Source organism: Balaenoptera physalus (assembly GCF_965194825.1).
Source record: "Balaenoptera physalus genome assembly, chromosome: 7".
NCBI classification, from domain to species: domain Eukaryota; kingdom Metazoa; phylum Chordata; class Mammalia; order Artiodactyla; family Balaenopteridae; genus Balaenoptera; species Balaenoptera physalus.
This window is the reverse complement of record NC_138886.1, coordinates 47,854,923-47,869,043: the sequence shown is the minus strand read 5'-3', so window position 1 is coordinate 47,869,043 and position 14,121 is coordinate 47,854,923. Positions and strand designations below refer to the sequence as shown.

Sequence of the window (14,121 nt, the reverse complement as noted above, 5' to 3'; positions counted from 1 at the left end):
GATAGTGAGAGGCCCGCGCACCGCGATGAAGAGTGGTCCCCGCTTGCCACAACTAGAGAAAGCCCTCGCACAGAAACGAAGACCCAACACAGCCATAAGTAAAAAATAAAAAAAAAAAACCAAATACTTAAAAAAAAAAGTAAAAGTCTATTAATTAAACAAACAAACAAACAAAAAAAAAAACAATGGTATGTGTGGGGGGTTTTTTTTAGCCACAATTTTTAAAAAATGACTCATTTTTCTCATTTCTTCTGTAACTGGAATCAGACATTTGTCCTTGTGCTAAACTTAATCTTTCCAATCCCTTAAATGTTAATAATGAATTTTCCAACCTCATTGTGTGTTAAAAAACAAAAAAACAAACAAACAAAAAACCTCACTCATTCTTCAGGGAAGTGAGTCACCACTAGCAGAGACCATTATGATAAGAGAAGGCTTGTAGTCTCCAAGCACAAGCCAGTAATTAGGCAAGAGCCCCCAAGTCAATAATAATTTCACTCTTTGGAGAGACTTAGTAATCAGACACGACACCTAGTTTGTGGTGAATATGCATATGTTTTAAGATACTAACATCAAACTCAGAGTCAATGAGGACAATTCTTTTCTCAGTTGCTCAATATGGATTGTCTTAAACTGCAACATTTTCAGGCAAAAACAATGTTCCAGTCGCACTTCTGTGCAATGTTAAAGTCATTTTTAAAATACATTAAAGCTAAGACCGCCACAAGCTCTCCTAGGCAAACTTTTCATAATATAGAATCTCATCGAACGCTGCCAAAGTTTTACTTATTGTCCAAACTAAGATGAAGCCCTGATCAAGTAAATGAAGTGAAAGGTTTATCACTTGTCACCATGTAATGAAAATAAATATCTTGTTACAAGTCTGGTTAGTCTAATAATAACAATGTCACAGCAGATTTGCCTACTAGATCAAAGGACTGATTTGCCGGGAGATAGCAATTCTGAGTTTTAAGTCATACACAGCTTTGAGTCTGTTTCACTTTTTGTAAAGAGACATTTTAATAAAGACCCTATGCCTCACACATCTTTGTATCATTCACAGCAACTTGCACAGTGCCTTGTACATGTTGGGAATGTAACAAAATATTTGCTGGGCATAGTTTCTAACAACCATCACTAAAGGCTTCCCAAAGCAAGTACAGGAAAAACAAAAGAACATGCAAACCTATTTCTAATATGCTTTTACCATATGTTTCACAGCACAAATCTGAGTAATGTTTCTTACTCAGAAGAACTTGCTTCTTTTAAAAAATGTGCACTTCGACAATATTTTAAATTAGTAGACTATCTATAGAAAATGCAAGTAAAGTTAACATTACTTTTACACTTAGTTCCTTATCTGATAAATTTATTACAAGTAGCTTCACCCCACTCTGTGCACCATATCATATCTAGATTCTCCCAAACAAAACAGAAGGTATAGTGTCTGCCTTAAACTTGGGCGCAGTGGGTTTCTAAGCCCGAATGCAAATTATTTCACTATTAAAACATTAAAATAACTAAATTGCTAATAAAACCAAAGAGTAACAAATTAGAGTATACTGGAGAAAAAAAAAAATGCTGGCTGGAAATAGGGACAAAGGGGTTCTTGTCCCTGCTCAGCCATTACTTTACTACATGACCTTACCTAATTAGTTAGCCTCTCTGGGTCTCAACTTCCTCATTTTAATATTATTTTTGAGGCCCATTCAAACTGCATGCTAAGATTCAGCATGTGTAACTGTCCTGCGAACTGATTTATAGTCATACCACCCTTCCCCCAAAAAGTCACATTTAACACGGCAGTTTTAAATATCTGAGTATGGATTTCTATCAAAGGCAATTTATTAAAATGTCAGATGAGCTTAAGTCCATTTCAAGTGGAGAATTAAGGCAAGTGTATTAAATAAAGCAAGTACTGCTTACAGATTCAAGTTTCACCTAGACAGCAGCTGTTGCTATTGAGAGCACAGCCTTTCTTTATATAAATAGTATAGTTGAAAATTACACCTCTATACAAATGGAGAAAACTATTAGGGGTGATTTTCATGGTCTCAAAAATGTAGATGTATAGTTTTTCTTGTCCTTTCTTCTCCCTTTCCTATATTCATTTTGTTAGGATCAAGACAAACAGAAGGACTAGCCTGACTTGGGAGGGAGGGAGGAGAGTGCGGAAGTTACAGTACAGACCCAGACAAGCCCCTCTCAATTGAGGTACTGTACTAGACAGCCCATCCTTCTAATTAGTGTTCACAACCCAAACGCGATGGAAAGACTTCCTATGGCTGAGATGAAGATGCCTGAACAAGTGAGACTCACCATATGACAACAGCTGAAGACTTGCACTCGAGATGGGATCCAGCACACTCAGGAAAGGGCCAATAAAAGAGAAATCTGTGACTGAGACCACTTAGACTAAGTTATAAACTGTATCTATTTACAGCTTTTAAAAAGAACATATTTTTGAAAGTACCAAACAGCATTAGCTTGTAATGGTAAATTACAATGGTAAATTAAATCAAAGTTAATCCTCAAAGAATTCCATAAAGTTATTTTACAGATGAAGAAACAATATGTGAAGAATTTGGGATCTGCCCAATAAGCAAATGGTTAACAATTGTCAGAGCTCTGTTTTAAACTCAATTCTGACTTCAAGTCCTCCAATCTTTAAATTTATTTATTTATTTATTTTTGGCTGTGTTGGGTCTTCGTTTCTGTCCGAGGGCTTTCTCTAGTTGCGGCAAGCGGGGGACACTCTTCATCGCGGTGCGCGGGCCTCCCACCATCGCGGCCCCTCTTGTTGCGGAGCACAGGCTCCAGACGCGCAGGCTCAGCAGCTGTGGCCCACGGGCCCAGTCGCTCGGCGACATGTGGGATCCTCCCGGACCAGGGCTCGAACCCGTGTCCCCTGCATTGGCAGGCACACTCTCAACCACTGCGCCACCAGGGAAGCCCCAAGTCTTCCAATCTTTACATTTCAAAATGGTACCTCTAACACCAGTTTTCAGCCCCTACTATTATGTCTGATTTAGTAAATTTTATTTTTCACTAAATTGCTTCCCCCTCCCATTCCCAATCTGATCCTCCTCTGGGTTCTTAAAGCATTCTATGCATAATTCTCCAAACACTTACTGGGCTTTCTAATTGTTCATTTCCTTTTGTACCTGAATAGACTCATTTCTTCAACAGCAGAGATTGTTTTATCTTTCTTTATACATGGAAGCCACCAGGTTATCTTTGCTCCTTGTATTTTGTGGGGTCTTTTTTTTGGCCTCGAGGCATATGGGACCTTAGTTCCCTGACCAAGGATCGAACCCGCGCCCCCAGCATTGGCAGCAAGGGTCTTAACCACTGGACCCCCAGGGAAGTCCCTATCTTTGCTCCTTGTGACCTCTCGAATTTCAACCACTTCATCCAACTCCCTCTCCCTACCAAAAAGAACACTCCACAAAGAGAGTGGGCAATCAGATTGCTTCCAGAAAGCCTGACACACAATAGGTGATTGATAATTGTTAGCTGAAGGGATGGTGGGTGGGTGGACGATGCAATACTCATAAATATTTTACAGCACTTTACAAGGTACACATTTATATACAGCATCCCATGTGAGTCTAAAACTGTTAATTTGACAATGATAATTTAAAATTTCTCTTTCTGACATATGGTTCATCATTCTCAATTTCAGAAACTTGCCCAGAGGCACATAGCTAGTAAGTAGTAACTTTTCAAACTCAGAAACGGCCCACAAGACTACCTTACTCTCTGCTTTGTTTCCTCTTCATTTCCAAGATAGCTGTTTGAGAACAGGCTTGATATGTCTATTAGAACATGAATGAGGTGTTGCCCCATTCTGGTTTCCTGTTGTGAAAGTTTCCTGACTTTTGAAAATTTAAGGGGTTATAGGCCAAATCAAGAAAAGAGACTTTATGGGACTTCCCTGGTGGCGCAGTGGTTAAGAATCTGCCTGCCAATGCAGGGGACACGGGTTCGAGCCCCGGTCCAGGAAGATCCCACAAGCCGCAGAGCAACTAAGCCCATGCACCACAACTACTGAGCCTGTGCTCTAGAGCCCACAAGCCACAACTACTGAGCCCACGTGCTACAACTACTGAAGCCTGAGCACCTACAGCCCATGCTCCGCAGCAAGAGAAGCCACCGCAATGAGAAGCCCACACACCATAACGAAGAATAGCCCCCACTCGCCTAGACCCCCTCGCCCCAACTAGAGAAAGTCCGTGTGCAGCAACCAAGACCCAATGCAGCCCAAATTAATAAATAAATAAACAAACAAACAAAAACCCAATAATCCTTTAAAAAAAAAAAAAAGAAAAGAGACTTTTACTCAGACAATTAGCTGTGACAAAGGAAATCTAAACAAGTACCATGTAAGAATTTACTGATTCAATTTTCCTGTCCACACACACACACACACAGTTCCCAGTCCTCACCTTGCTTGCTCATTCAGACTGTAAAAGGGAAACAGGTGATGACTCAGAATTCACTTCTAACCTTACTTTTCTGGGCCTGTAAACACATTCAGATAAGACAGCATCAGGTGGACTGAACTGAAAACCACAAGACAAGACTTCCAGTTACACACACACACACACACACACACAGATCCTGTAGTGCAGGTACACAGAAAATTGAGGAGTGGTTTTAATGTAAAGGATAAAGCACCAAAATGTGCTACCCAATGTTTACTAAGCAGAGGAAGTGCACTATCTTCTGCTTTGCCCAGAAATGCAAACTCAAAAGAACCCTTTGCATAGCTAATCAAAGACACAACCAAAGTATGATGCCCAGACCAATTTTGAAAATAGCAAGTTTCCTTCAAGGGTCAAACAAACATTAATAGCTCTTTTCTAGACAACCAAAGAACCATAAGGCTAAATATTTTAAATGTATTTGTTTTTATTTTATTTTTTTAACATCTTTATTGGAGTATAATTGCTTTACAATGTTGTGTTAGTTTCTGCTGTACAACAAAGTGAATCAGCTATACATGTACATATATCCTCATATCTCCTCCCTCTTGTGTCTCCCTCCCTCCCTCCCTATCCCACCCCTCTAGGTGGTCACAAAGCACGGAGCTGATCTCCCAGTGCGAGGCAACGGCTATTTTACATTTGGTAGTGTATATATGTTAATTCTACTTTCTCACTTCGTCCCAGCTTACCCTTCCCCCTGCTGGTGTCCTCAAGTGCATTCTCTACCTCTGCGTCTTTATTCCTGCCCTGCCCCTAGGTTCATCAGAACCTAAATGTATTTGTTTTTAAAACAGAGACATTTCCAACAGGTAAGCCTGGCTGCTTTGAGGACTCAGTTCACACTCAGCTCAGGTGAAACCTCCCTACATCCCCCTTCCTCTAAATTCTTCTCACTTTGTACTGGGAAGAGCTCACGAAGATAGTATCTGCACACCCTCAACACGTGCAATTATGCAACATCGCATCACAGTCACACTGAAACAAGGGGAGTGAACACAAGCCAGTGAGTGGCTCCTGTGCGGAATGAAAGTTCTTAAAATTATTAAGCACTCTATCCTTAACCCTTACTGCTGATGAAAGGAGACATATATCAAAGTCTGTTTCCCTAACCTAATGCGGAGAATTTAAGTGAGCGGCTTCCGCTCCACGGGGAATCTGGGGACACAAATCAACCCTCAGCAGGGAGCATCCAGGAACGCCAGAACCTTGGTTTTATTACAAGGGGTGTAGCAACCAGCATTAACCGCAGCACTTAGGGGTCCTCACAGAGCCGGACCCCCTTGCTTTGCCAAGACCTCCCAACTTTGCAGAGGAAAGCTGGAAGTGGGGGCCAGTGCTAAGCCTTTCCCCAGCTTTAAAGAAAGCTGCAAGAGATCTTAAAGAGTCGCCTTACCTTAACTAAAAGAAACTGGGGTGGGAGACGCGGGGGGGGAGCACCAACCCAGGGTAATAAAGAGACAAAGATCACCCCAAACGCGTACGCGCGCGCTCACTGAAGCCGAAACTGCAATGCACATTCCACCAACCTTTCACTGTAGTCGGCTTCCTGTGGGGTTTATTCCCCCAAGCCAGCCCTCTCCAGAAAGTTTCAGACTGTTCACGCCGACTTTCAAAGGTCCATTGTTTGCTTCCCCGTAAAAGCAATGAAAAGAGCGAGGAAGAGAAAGAAATCAAGATGTGGTTCCCAAAGACCCTTTCTTATGGACAGGACTTACTCGGGGGAGTCTTGTTACTCCTAATCCAAAGAGGAGAAAGGCGGCGCTTGGGGGGAGGGCGGGAGGGTGCTGTGGGAGGCGGGAGGATTCTGCCGTTTCAATAGAAATGCCCCAATGTCTGACTGCCGGGAGCCGGGAAGGAGCGGAGGACCATGGTCCGCGTCCTGGCAGTGGCCCCCAGCGGGCAGCAAGAGAGGCAGGGCGGAGGGGTGGGGGTGCTGGTGACCCCGTTGCTTCTTACCTTCCCCTCCCCCGCTTAGCGTCGGCTAATTCAGGTGCCTACACAGCAGTCCAAAGAGACAGAGCCGAGCTCCTGGCGTCCCCTGGTCTGGATCGTCCCTCCATGGTCAGGGAGCCCCTCCAGCCCCGGCCCGCCGCCGCTGCCGCTTTTACGCAACTGGCAGCCGCAGCCTCTGCCTGGAGGTGAAACTCTCCTCCCGGGAATGACGCGCACTTCCCTCCGCCTCCGCCTCCTCCTCCTCCAGTCCCGAGCCTCAGGGGCAAGGGCCTCGGCTCGCTCTCTCCGGAGCAGCTGCTCCGCCGTCTCCGTTCCTTCCCCTCCGAGAGGAAGAGGAGGAGAATCGTGGCCCGGGCGGCTCGGGCCGAAGCGTCCGCGCGACAATGAAGAGGGGGCGGCCGCGCGGGGCAAAGCGGGGTTCCGGGAGTCCCGCCTGTCCCTGGTCGGCGGGCGCCGCGGCTCGCTTGGGTCGCGCTCAGCCTCCGCCGCCCAGACAAGCAACCCGGCTCTGCGGGGCCGAGGGCTGCTGATTGGGCGCTCGGGCAGGCGAGACGAAGAAGGCGGGGGGAGAGGAGGAGCCTGCGGCCGGAGGAGGCGGTGACCGCGCAGGGCTCCTCCCGCTGCCCCAGCTCAGTGCGAGCTGCGAACGCCGGCGCTCAGCGCCTCTCGCTGCGGCGCCCAGGAACAGCACCTGACTGCCCGGTTGCCGGAGCAGGCCCCCCAAGCAGCGCCCCACGCTGCGGCACCCATCAACTCCAGGTTGAGCCTAACCCTGAGCCCCCATAACCTCCCAGCTGAGCTTGACTCTGTACCTTCATCACTTCCCGGCTGAGCCTGACACTGCGCCCCCCATCACTCCAAGGCTGACCTGGACATTATACCCCTATCACCTCCCGGGGGAGCCTGACTTTGCGCCCCAACATCTCACGGCTGAGCTGGACATGCCCCTTCATCGCTCCTGGCTGAGCCAAACTGTGCCCCAGCATCCCCAAAGGGACTTCCACAACTCCCGAAATTTTCCTGTGCGTTCGGCCACCGCATCACGGCTGCCCCCACCTGGCCAATCACCGGCGCTGGTTTCTTAGCCTTTCCGGGAGAACAGCCTGCTCTCGACTCAGGACAGCTCCTCCGGCAGCGTAGAGCGGTCCCAGCATCCTGCTCTCAAGCCAGAATAAATATACCTACGTCTCCCCACGCCCCCTGCCCGCGCCACTCTGGAGTGGCTGCCACTTGCAGGAGTGGCGCTGCAGGCCACTCCCCCGCCCACCCCAACTCCGTTGTACCTCTCCATGGACACCCACACTAGGGCTGGAATAGCCTGGCCGCCACCACAGCTGGAGCTGCTCTCACCGAGGCAAAGCTTGGCTCCCGCTGAGGGCGCGGCCGGGGTTTTATCACTCAGGCCTACGAGGTCCCGGGCTAGTGACAGCAGCAGGACTGCCAAATCCAGGCTGTCGCCATCCGCCACTTAATCCGGAATTGGAAGTTTTCCCGCTAGAGAGCTCTTTCAGGGAATACTGTACAGATTGTTCAGTTTTCAGGGTTGCTCTTTTCTTTTTTCTCCACCCTTTTCATAAAAACTCAGTCCTGTAACCATGACACACCCAGCAGGCGGGAAGGGGAATTCTCTGTTTCGAGGGTTTTGGTTCAGGACTTTGCTGGAGTCAGTGTTTCTAAATCTTGGCTGATAAAATTCCTCTGGGGCACTTTGAAAATTTTAGATTCCCAAACCTCGCACCACCTACGGAATTAGAGGTGCTGGGAATATGCAAGTTTGAGAAACAGTGCTAGAGTGCATCCCGGAATTAAATAGAACCTTGGAAAGATGCCTCTAAAATAGCAACACGGTCTAGTGCTGAGACCTTAAAGAAACCACCCAACTCTGGGAGCCACTGTCCCCTCTGGGAGAGGGAGGAAGGTTCTTAAAATAAGGCAGATGGTTTTGAACCACAAACTGGGGGGAACAAAGGACTATTTTAGTAATCTAAAGGTGAGATGTCCAGGACCATGCCTTGTAAGGACAGGACAGGAACTGTGTGACCCTGTGTGGTAGGCTAAAAAATAGTCCCCCTAAGATATCAGATCTTAATCACTAGAACCTGGAAATGTCCCCTTACAGAGAAACAGGGCCTATGCAGATTAAATTAAGGATCTTGAGTTGAGGAGATTTTCCTGGGTTTTCAGGGTGGCCCTAGCTGCAATCACATGTACCCTTATAAAAGGAAGGCAGAGAGGAAAAGGCAATGTGTCCAGGAAGGCAGGGATTGGAGTGATGCAGTCAAGGAATGCCAGCAGCCACCAGAAGCTGGAAGAGGCAAGAAAGGATTCTCCCCTAGAGCCTCCAGAGAGACAGCAGTCCTGCTCACACCTTGATTTCAGACTTCTGGCCTCCAGGAGCCTCAGAGAATAAATTTCTCCTGTCTTAAGCCACCAAGTCTGTGGTAATGTGTTAGAACAGCCAGAGGAAACAAATATACCCTGTGACCTGTGCAGTGCCAACTTTATGTTAAAATGCCCATTTTCTGAAGCTTTTTTATGTGCCAGGCACTTTGATTAGAGTTGGGACATCTCATTTAATCCTCCCAATAATTACTATTCCAATTTTAGAGATGAGGATACTGGGACTCAAAGTTTAAGGAGCCTGCCAAGTTCACACAGCAAGAGCCTATTGGAATAAAGTCAGCCAACAACTCAAACATCAAAAATAACAATGAAAAGTTCACATAAACTATTTTAATGAAAGTTGTGGTTTGAAAGAGGTCTTCCTTCCATAACCTATATCTATTGCCAAAACCAAAGCAAATGGATGTTGCTAGTAGGGGAGACTGTGCATGTGGGAGAAGGGCAGGGGATATAGGGGAACTCTCTGCACCTTCTGCTTTTTGTTGTGAACCTAACACAGCTCTAAATAAATTCTATTAACAACAACAACAATAACAACAAAAAAGTGGGGGGGGGAGACTGAATCTTTGTGTAAGCTACCTTTGAGAATTTTAAAACTTTTGTTCTTAGATATTTGTCTGGAACATGGAAAATCAAAGGTCCTTTAAAAAAAAAAAAAGGCGCATGGTTTTGAAACTAACATGAAAGGAAGTTACAAAGGAGACAAAGTGAGAGGTCACAGAATGGAATTGATGTTGTCACCAATTGGGTCCCCAGGGAAGCAGGCTCTGAGACAGAGTGGTGGGATGGTCATTAAGGAATGCCCATGGGGTTGACACCTGTGGAGGGAGGGACAGGAAGTAGGATGGGACAGAAGGAGAAGTGGAGCTTCAGTGTAAACCCAACAACAGGCTCCGCAGACCTCCCCTAGAGGCCCTGCAGCTAGCCTGACCCATCAGAGTTTTGGGCCTACGTGGCTGGACCTTTATATCGCTTCCTGAATTAGTCATTGGATGTGGTACATCCTGGGAAGTAGTACGACCTTGGGAAGGTGACTCAGCAACTGAGGCAGTCCCTGAGAGGGCCAGCTGTCGACAGCACTCAGAGCTGAGCAGCATGTCCTCCCTTGAAGGCAGATCTGGCTGGCGAACTCCACGTCACCCACTCACACGGTAGGTGACACCCTCACCCTCACCATTGTGCTGTCTTTTCCATATGAGGAGGGAAAGCCCCAGGCTGGGTGGGATGCTCATAGGATATTTTTTGATTCCTGGTGGTGGCAGTGCTCACATTTTTGAGGCAGGATAGCACACTGACTAAGACCTGAGTCCCTTCTGTCAGATTGCCTGGGTTAGAAGCAGGGTGCATAGCTCACTTGCCATATAACTTTGAACAAGATGCCTCTAAGCCTCAGCTGCTTTATTTAAAAATGGGAAAAATAATAGTACTTAGCCCACAGAGTCACTATAAGAATTAAATACGGTAATGCTGTAAGGTAGGGGTCCCCAACCCCACGTCCACGGCCTGGTAGGAACCGGGCCGCATAGCAGGAGGTGAGCGGCGGGCTAGCGAGCGAAGCTTCATCGCTCCCGATCCCTCGCCTTACCGCCTGAATCATCCCCACCACCACCCCCCACCCCACTCCACTCCACCCCCCTCCCCTGGAAAAATCATCTTCCATGAAACCGGTCCCTGATGCCAAAAACGTTGGGGACCGCTGCTCTAAAGGCCTTAGCTGCACACCTCATAAATGTTCAGCAAGTTGCGTTATGGGTGCCTCAGGTCATCTCTTCTTTAGCCCTCCGTAATTCGCTAAATTGGAAAATATATCAGGTTACACTCACAACCTGGGGATAGGAAACTGAATGCTCTTTGGATCCAGGCTGGAGGTGAAGGCCATGAGATACATACAATGAGCATTACCTAAAGGAAACTAAAATTTTCTTTTTAATGGTGAGAAACAACAGCCAGACTCCAAACATGTCTTATTCTTGCAAACCTCTCTGGCTCTGTATGTGCTTCCCTTTCCCCATCTCTCTGAAATGCCAGTTCTCCCATTCTGTACCTTGGCTGGCCCAACCCTTTACCACACTTGCCACTGTCCTTTTCATCCCCTGAGCTGTATCAAATGTCACCCTCTCTGTGAACGTTCTAGGGTCACCATTTGGGGCTTCTCCTCAGCTTCAATGGCTCTGCACACACATCTACTACAACCATTACCACACTGCACTGTGATTATTAAACAGGTCTTACACCCAGCTATTTCCATCCTGCCCACTCCCTCACAGCTGGTGAATTGGGGACCTGAAGATTCAGAGATTCATTCATTAAAAGTGAACTTCATTCATTTTTAAATCCTCAGGGCCTAGCACTGTTGTCAAGTGACACTGCTTACTGACTGGATGACAAAGGAGTTCACAGAGCCCTTCGAGAGAGGGCAGAGGACAAAATACCATGATTTGGAAAGAGTTTGTGCACCTCCGTGCTCAGCATTTTAGTGCCTCTGCTTGCTTTGCGTTTTCCAGCTCCCCCTTTTAAGACAGAACCTCACTTGACTCTTTCCCTTCTGTTTTCCCCCAGGCTGTAGAAAGTAATTCCTATGGTGTTTCATTCTATGAGGGTCTGAACAGATCGTTTTTATTTTTTATTTTTTTAAATTTGTTTCACCTGAAATTTTCCTTTATGATTCAGGAGGCTCTTTTTTTTAAATTTTTATTTATTTATTTATTTATTATTTATTTATGGCTGTGTTGAGTCTTCGTTTCTGTGCGAGGGCTTTCTCTGTTTGCGGCAAGTGGGGGCCACTCTTCATCGCGGTGCGCGGGCCTCTCACTATCGCGGCCTCTCTTGTTGCGGAGCACAGGCTCCAGACGCGCAGGCTCAGCAATTGTGGCTCACGTGCCAAGTCGCTCCACAGCATGTGGGAATCCTCCCAGACCAGGGCTCGAACCCGTGTCCCCTGCATTGGCAGGCAGATTCTCAACAACTGCGCCACCAAGGAAGCCCTGAACAGATCGTTTTTAAATCATGTTTTTCTATTCATACTTGCTCCCGGTTACATTTGGTGGAGGGTGTGGAAATGATTCTCCAGGTGATTAATGCTTCACTAGGAAGGTGTTGATATGCTGTTTGCCATCCTCACATTAATTAAAAGTCTTAGAGGAACTTTCCCCCCAGTGACCCAGTGCAATAACATTACAGAATGTTAGTGTGAACTTTCTCTGCTGTGGTACAGCTGAGTGTCTACAAAACCATCTTTTCTTTCTTTGTGTCCTTCCATCCAGCTAACCTCATTCTCACACTTCATCAGCTTGTTATGAGGACTGTACATATTTCCAGTTCAACTCTCTGGATACTTGCTTTAAAGTATGATGTAAGCAATTCTGATATAGCTAAAATTCTGACACAGTCATTTCAGAGAAAGGAAAAAAATTATTTATTTTATTTTAAGCCTCTAAATTCTGTTAATTAAGTAGGAATTCACTGTCTTTTCTTTTTCCTGTTAAATAACTTGACATTTTACTCTGAAAAAAGTGATATCCCATCCTGATTTCTACCTTCAAATTTTGTACAAAACCCTCTTAAGTTACATACCCTTAGTATTTTTCTGTTTTAAGGACCTTTACAGGCATCTTTTTTTTTTTTTTTTTAGAAGGAGGGAGCTAGTATTTTTTTTAAATAAAGTCTCTTTATTCTTTTTTTTTTTTTAATTAATTAATTAATTAATTTATGGTTGTGTTGGGTCTTCGTTTCTGTGCGAGGGCTTCCTCTAGTTGTGGCAAGTGGGGTCCACTCTTCATCGCGGTGCGCGGGCCTCTCACTATCGCAGCCTCTCTTGTTGGGGAGCACAGGCTCCAGACGCGCAGGCTCAGCAATTGTGGCTCACGGGCCTAGTCGTTCCACGGCATGTGGGATCTTCCCAGACCAGGGCTCGAACCCGTGTCCCCTGCATTGGCAGGCAGATTCTCAACCACTGCGCCACCAGGGAAGCCCCAGGCATCTTTATATAAGTGATATTGCCTGCTGCTGGCACCCAAACCCAAGAACTAGAAGGGACATTTCCCCAGTCGTCTTATTTCACAATTGAGGACACTTCCTAATGTTCCTAAGAAGAGAAATGAGCAGCCTGAGGTCACTCAGCTAGAAAGAAGTTGCTACTGCAAGAGTTGCCACTGTTGGTTTTGATTAAGATTTTCTTCTATGATGCCTAAGATATATACAATATTGCCACCACTATCTTATGTTTGCTGTATGGGGATTGCAAGATATATGTAAACTGAAAAAACACATATGAGAAATGTAGCATCTTTTAATTATATTCACACATAGATGTGTACTGATAGATTTTAAAGAGTGAATTTGTATAAGAATTGAGAAAGCTGGTTATGTACATAGATTTTAATTTGAAATAATGCCAGTATCCTGAAATCATGCATTATCTCCTGGGTTTTATCCCTTCTTTCCTGTTCCTTCCTCCCAGGCAACCAGCAAAGAAGCATAAACCCACTCTATTTTGAAAGATTAAGAATCCTGTGAACTCTTCAAAGGAGCATAATTAGAAAGAAAAAGCAAGATTAGGAGCACCTTATCTGCATAAATTTATAGCTGTCAAATTCCCCAAAGTATATTGCATAAAAGCTCTCTGCATTTTCCATAGTTATTATTAAAGACTAAGTAGGGCTTCCCTGGTGGCGCAGTGGTTGAGAATCTGCCTGCCAATGCAGGGGACACGTGTTCGAGCCCTGGTCTGGGAAGATCCCACATGCCGCGGAGCAACTGGGCCCGTGAGCCACAATTGCTGAGCCTGCGCGTCTGGAGCCTGTTCTCCGCAACAAGAGAGGCCGCAATAGTGAGAGGCCCGTGCGCCGCGATGAAGAGTGGCCCCCGCTCGCCGCAACTAGAGAAAGCCCTCGCACAGAAATGAAGACCCAACACAGCCATAAATAAATAAATTAATTTTAAAAAAAAGAAAAAAAAAGACTAAGTAAACTACAAGAAAAAAAAAAATCCCTGTAGTCTCAGGGCCACCTGGAGGACAAAAGACCTCTTCAGGAAACTTGAAATCACCAGTGATTTGAAAATTCACAGTTAACAACTTGCCAGAAGTTACCATCAGTCCAGCTCAATTCCACAAATCCCTTTTGTAACATTTCTACATTCCTCGCTAAAGAAATGAATGAGACTATTTCGAAATAATCAAGATTACTTGAGGGCTTCCCTGGTGGCGCAGTGGTTAAGAATCCGCCTGCCAATGCAGGGGACACGGGTTTAAGCCCTGGTCCGGGAAGATCCCACA

The 14,121-nt window shown here is 45.8% G+C and overlaps 1 protein-coding gene and 1 long non-coding RNA gene across 7 annotated transcripts in view; one reads left to right on the top strand and one right to left on the bottom strand.

Moving 5' to 3' along the window:
• Window positions 1-7,597, bottom strand: part of CEMIP2 (cell migration inducing hyaluronidase 2) — a 78,753-nt gene extending 71,156 nt beyond the window's left edge. For 2 of the 6 annotated variants that reach the window (XM_082470834.1, XM_082470839.1), the window contains exon 1: window positions 6,447-6,966. The gene's annotated coding sequence lies outside the window, so the exon portion shown is untranslated. The other 4 variants (XM_082470835.1, XM_082470836.1, XM_082470838.1 and 1 more) reach the window with 4 other exon arrangements.
• Window positions 7,598-10,542: 2,945 nt separating this feature from the next.
• LOC309665018 lies at window positions 10,543-13,803 on the top strand. The gene is made up of 2 exons (XR_014266160.1): window positions 10,543-12,453; window positions 12,822-13,803. It is a non-coding gene; the product is annotated as an uncharacterized lncRNA (long non-coding RNA).
• Window positions 13,804-14,121: the final 318 nt, after the last annotated feature.